Genomic DNA, 5683 nt, shown 5'->3' with positions numbered 1-5683 from the left:
AGTGCAATAAAATGGACGTATCAACCTTTTAGCAGCTGCTTTTGGCAACTCTCTCTCTCTCTTAGACAATGAAATATGCAGGAGCATTCTGTTCAAAATACGTTCTTTTTTATTGGAAAATGTTAAGTGGTTGATAGAAAGTGGCAATGGATTGGTAATTTGGTTATGTATTTTGAATACGGGTAAATTCCTAATTCGGCCATGATAATTGCACATTGTGCTCCAACTAGCGATGCCTTTTAATTTTGACCATTTCAACAGATTTTAACCATTTTGCCCTTACTTGCAATACTATCTCTCCTCCTGCTACACTCTCTTTCATCCTGCCACATTCTCTCTCCTATTTGTACTTTTGATGTTGACATGAGAAGTCATGAGAAGTTACAATAACCCGTTAGATTCTCTTAGTGATACGGACTATCTACTGTTGACCGTTGGATTTTGACCCTCATAAAATGAAAATATTGTAGTAATTTATACAGGCACAATTAACTAACTTTGAAATCTAGAAGTAGCAATTTACAGACCTACTGTTAGCAACTTTTTCGTTATTTTTGTAATTCAAACATGAGACAACTTTTACTTTGTTTTTTGTGCCAACGTCCAAAAGTTTGTATAAAGCTCCAAAACTACTATTTTTTTTCTTCATCTTCTTGATTGTCTCCTTATTTTCGTTTTTCTATGGTTTTTCATGATGGACAACAACAACACAAACCTTGATAATGGTATAGTTCTTATTGTTTATTGATATGTTTTATTGTTTTCAGTGATAGTTTGTTTTTAGGTAGTCTTGGGTTTGTTTTTACATAGTAATGTATTTTTATTTAATTTTTTTTAAAGGTTTCCATGCTTGTATTTATCATTTCCATGTTGATTTTGTTCTTATTATTATGATATTTATAAAAGTTTTATGTCATAAATGTAGAACAATAAAGTGGTTGTTTTTGTTCTTCTTTAAACTTTAGTGAGCTTCATCTTTCTTCTATCGTTTTTTTGAAAAAGTAGAGTGAAGGGGTTTAGTGATTGGTTTGGGTTGGTTTTTTTTTTTTATATACAAAGATGGTGAACTTGGTTTTAGCTAAAAATTTCGGCGTTGATTCCGCCATGGGTTGGTTGGATTCAAGGTGTTTATGGTAACTTTGATGTCTTGTGGGGTTTCTATTTTTGTTGTCTTGAATTTTTGTTTATATTGGCTTCTTTTGAATTGCAACAAAGGAGGAATAAAAAATTGGGTGTCTTGAATTTGATATCCATGGTTCGCTTGAGGTAACAAGTATATGTGAGACCTACAAACATGACAGCATGTGTAGGAAAGCAATATCGATGTGCGGATGTGCACATGGCAGCTCAAAATTACAAATGGGGATGAAATAAAACATCTGAGTGAAGTGCTCAAATTGTAGTGAGCTGCTTAATGAAGAAATTCCAAGAAGTGCTTCTTCTGGAAAATAATTGTTTTTGAAAGAAAATGTGTTAGCTTATCAAAAACGTTTTTTCAACCAAGTTAACCTTATGGATGGAACAATAGGTAAATGAAAAACTTTATTTACGTTATTGTTAGTGCTAGTACATGCTTTCGTTGGTGACAATTATAAGCATTTTGTTTACCAGACAGTTCATTTGATCAACCGTCAATTGGAAGATATGGAGATTTATGACACCGTTGAAAGGGTCCCACAGAGCTTGTCAACGTTCGAAAATGTCATGGTAGGTAAGGGTTGGCTAACATGTTGTAGGAGTGTAAATGAGAAAGTTACTGATACATCCCTTTCTAATTACTGATTGTTTGTTTTACCATTTTAGATTTTATCCCCAATGGAAGCTCAATTTGGTACTTCAGAGAGAAAATAAGAAAGTGGACCTCCTTCAACCCTCATTGAAGGTGCACATTTTCTTTCTTTCAAGTTGCTGATAGTCCTTGCACTAATGACTGACTTATTGTAGAAAAGTTGAATGTGGGTGATGATCCGCCTGGCATTGCAGATGATGATCAACTTGACTATGATGATTTTCCAAAATCTATATGGAGTACAGTTGACATTCCTGAAGAATACATAATTAACAGTCCTCAAAGAAATGAGAAGGTTGAAGATGAATTTCAAATGAAGTTGATAATGAAGTTCAAATACTATTGGTCGTCCTCCCGTAGATGAGGTAATGCCTAGCCAACCACAGAAGAAGAGGAACCCTTTTAAAGGAGATGGTGTCATAGTGCAAAAGAGAAATGTGCGGTCGTTATGGTGCCCCTGGACACAATAGTTCAACATGCACAGCTTCGACTGATGATGTTGTTTGGATTGACTTTTCAGTCGGGGTTCCGCCAAATTTAGTAATGAAGATCGACTTTATTTGCCGCAACCATCAACTGCATTTACATGTACTGTCAACAATAACTTTTGTTTTTTGTTTCAAAATCTCACTTCCACTTAGAAGATGTTATTGGTTTTTACTTATGATTTTCACAACTCCTCTTATGGTGTACGTTTTGAGATTTTCACAGTTTGTTTTGGGATTTTATAATTTTAGGAATCTATGTATCAACAACCTTGAGTATTTTGTGGTTTGTGAAGTTGCTAGTTCAACTGCCTTGAGTATCAACAACTGTTAATGTTCACAGTACATGTTTTGTTTGTGATTATATATAAGAGTTGTTGTTTATAAGGAGAGAAATGAGAGAAATTTGTAGGGAAATTCGAGGGCAAAAGTTGTATTTATAAGAAAACATTTTCCCGCCAATTGCTTTCCCTCTCAAAAGAATTCTCCCTAACTTTTCCCCATCAAAGTTAGCATTCACAAAGGTAGGCCGAAAGTGTCATTCTAAATTGTCAAACCGGACATCCTAAGATATATGTTTCTTATATCAACAACTTAAGCCATGAACAAGGGCATAATTAAAACTATCGGATTCACTTAAATAAACATTTATAACTTATGTACAAAATAGTATTATCCACTTACAAGTGAAACAAAATTTTACTTCAATACCAAGTTAGGCTAAAGTGTAACATTTAATAATACATACTGAAGTTCAAAAGAAGTAACTGGCATCCTAAACTGTATCGTATATCAGCACCTCGCAATGGCCGAGTTCTCTTGTGGGCGTAAAGTGTAGCACTATGGGCATCTTCCTGAATATCATCTTCATCATTGTTCCCCTGCTTCCCAGTACCATCTTCACCAGTGTTCCCATCATGCTCACTTACAGCTTGAGTATTGTTCCCCATTTTCTCAACATTCTTTTGAATTTGGCAATGCACACATCCTTTTTACTACCATCTTAAGCATTGTTCCCCTCTTGCGCGATGTTCAATATTCTCTTGGGTAATGTCTACCTCCTTTTGACTAGTATCTTCAGCTTTCTTCAACCCTTGCTCAACATTTTGTTGGGTAATGTTGTCCACGTCCTTTTGACTACGAGTTCACCATGCAACAAATATCATATATAAGTGACAAACAATGCCTCAATATGTCACACAACAACCAAATTTCAACAGTTGTTGGTTGTATTATCTTGCCTTTATAGATAGTTTTCTCAGAGGTGTTCTTGAGAGGGTAAACCATATTGCCATGCAACCATTTAGAATGCGGTTGAGAATTGGAATGGATATTATCTCAAGTGGATTAAATCCAGATGAAGTGGCTAATAAGAGCAAAGAATTCGAAAAGAGGTTGATAGAAGGAAGTCAGCAAGATGGAAGCAATTATGAAGAAAGACATCAACAAGTGGGGAAGGAATGTGAAGTTGCTACTGACAACCAAGTGGACATTGGCCAAGAGCAAGAGAGGACCAATGATCCCCCTTCAGTGTGAGCAAGATGAGAAGGGTGTTATAGATGCTAATGAAAAGCAAGTGGACATTGGCCAAGAGGAAGAGAGTAAAACAGATGCACTTCAATGTGAGCAAGAGGATAAGGGTGTTCTAGATGCTACTGTAATGCAAGTGGACATTGGCCAAGAGCTAGAGAGTCAAGCAGATGCAGTTAGAATTAAGAAAGAGGCCAAGAATGTTGAAGTTGCTACTGAGAACCAAGTAGACATTGACCAAGAGCAAGAGTTTTTTAAACTGAACTGACAATGATTATGTGAGTGGTTTAAGTAGTGATTTGTTGACTATGAACACATTCTGTACTGAGGCATTGTTTGTCACTTATATGTGATATTTGGTGCATGTTGAACTTGTAGTCAAAATGAGGTGGACTTTGCCCAACAGAATGATAAGCAAGAGGTGAAGATTGTTGGAGATGGTAGTTAAAAGGAGGTAGGCATTGCCCAAGAGAGTGTTGAGCAATAGGGAAACAATGCTGAAGATGGTAGTCAAAATGAGCTAGTGGACATTGCCCAAGAGAATGTTGAGAAAGTGGGGAACAGATGCTCAAGTTGTAAGCAAGATGAGAATACGGGTAAGGATGGTATTGAGAACCAGGGGAACAACAATGAAGAGAGTATTCATGCCAGGACGAGGCCCACAATGCTACAGTTTAGGACCATAAGAGAACTTGGTCATTGCGAGTTGCTTATATACGAGACAATTTAGGATACCAATTACTACTTTTGAACTTCAGTATGTGTTATTAAATGCTACAATTTTGCTTTACTTGGTGTATTGGATAAATTCATAAAAGTAAACTTTTGTTTCACTAGAAGACCTGTGAAAATCCCAAACACCATAAGATGAGTTGTGAAAATCATAATTAAAAACCAAAAACATCTTCTTCTAAATGGAAGTGGGATTGAAGATGAAGATAAAGAAATTGTAACTCCGGTTTCCCAAAAGTCTTCTGCATCGGTAGTGGGTGGATAATTAAAGGTTACTATTATTGATGGAGTAGTTACAGTGAAAATTGAAGGAAGTATTGGTGATGTTAGTGAACTTGTCAAGAATTTATCCATTAAAGATTAAGTGTTTGTTGTTAGCATCTTTTAAATTATTGTTTTGCTATTGATCATAGTGCCTCTGATTTTAACATAGTGTCTCTGATCTTTTATGACTAAATGTTGTAGAGAACATCAACTCTGTTAAAATAAAATAAAAAACAAAATTAGAAAATTCCATATGGAGAACTTAACTATTGTTGATAGTCAAGACATGTGAACCTGTCAGTTTCAAAAGTGAAAAATGACATTATTTCGATTCTCAAACATATAAAGTCATTATAAGAACTTTGAAAATCCCAGAAAACTATAAGATGAACTGTGATGTAAAAAACATAAGTCTTCATAAGTAAATATCTTTGAAGGGGAACTTGTATTTCAAATATCCACCAGTTGCTGATAGTCACTACATATGAACCTGTCGGTTTCAAAATTACGAAATGATATTACTTCGATTCCCAAACATAATAAAGTCACTATAAAAACTTTGGAAATCCCAAAAACCCATAAGATGAACTGTTATGTGAAAAACATAATTCTTCATAAATAAATCTTCTAAGGGGAACTTGTATTTCAGATAACCACACCAATTGCTGATAGTCGGTGTCAGTGTAGCTGATTGTTTTATCAAATGAAATCTTCATTGCGAAAATCTACCAACGACGTCATAAATCTCCACATCTTCCAATTGATGAGTACGTCCCAGTTGACGGTTGATCAAGCGGACCGTCTAGTAAACCTATAAAACGTTCATAATTGTCAGCTACGAAAACATGTACTGACACTAATCATCTTTAGCATTGTTTCCCTC

The 5683-nt window shown here is 35.3% G+C and overlaps 1 long non-coding RNA gene across 1 annotated transcript; it reads left to right on the top strand.

The window, feature by feature from the left end:
- Positions 1-663: 663 nt before the first annotated feature.
- Positions 664-2533, top strand: LOC147503642 (uncharacterized). The gene is made up of 3 exons (XR_015220229.1): positions 664-725; positions 1612-1707; positions 1804-2533. It is a non-coding gene; the product is annotated as an uncharacterized LOC147503642 (long non-coding RNA).
- Positions 2534-5683: the final 3150 nt, after the last annotated feature.

This window comes from Coptis chinensis, chromosome 4 (assembly GCF_015680905.1).
Source record: "Coptis chinensis isolate HL-2020 chromosome 4, ASM1568090v1, whole genome shotgun sequence".
NCBI lineage: Eukaryota > Viridiplantae > Streptophyta > Magnoliopsida > Ranunculales > Ranunculaceae > Coptis > Coptis chinensis.
Note: the sequence above shows the minus strand (reverse complement) of the source record. Positions and strands in the feature narration are given on the sequence as shown.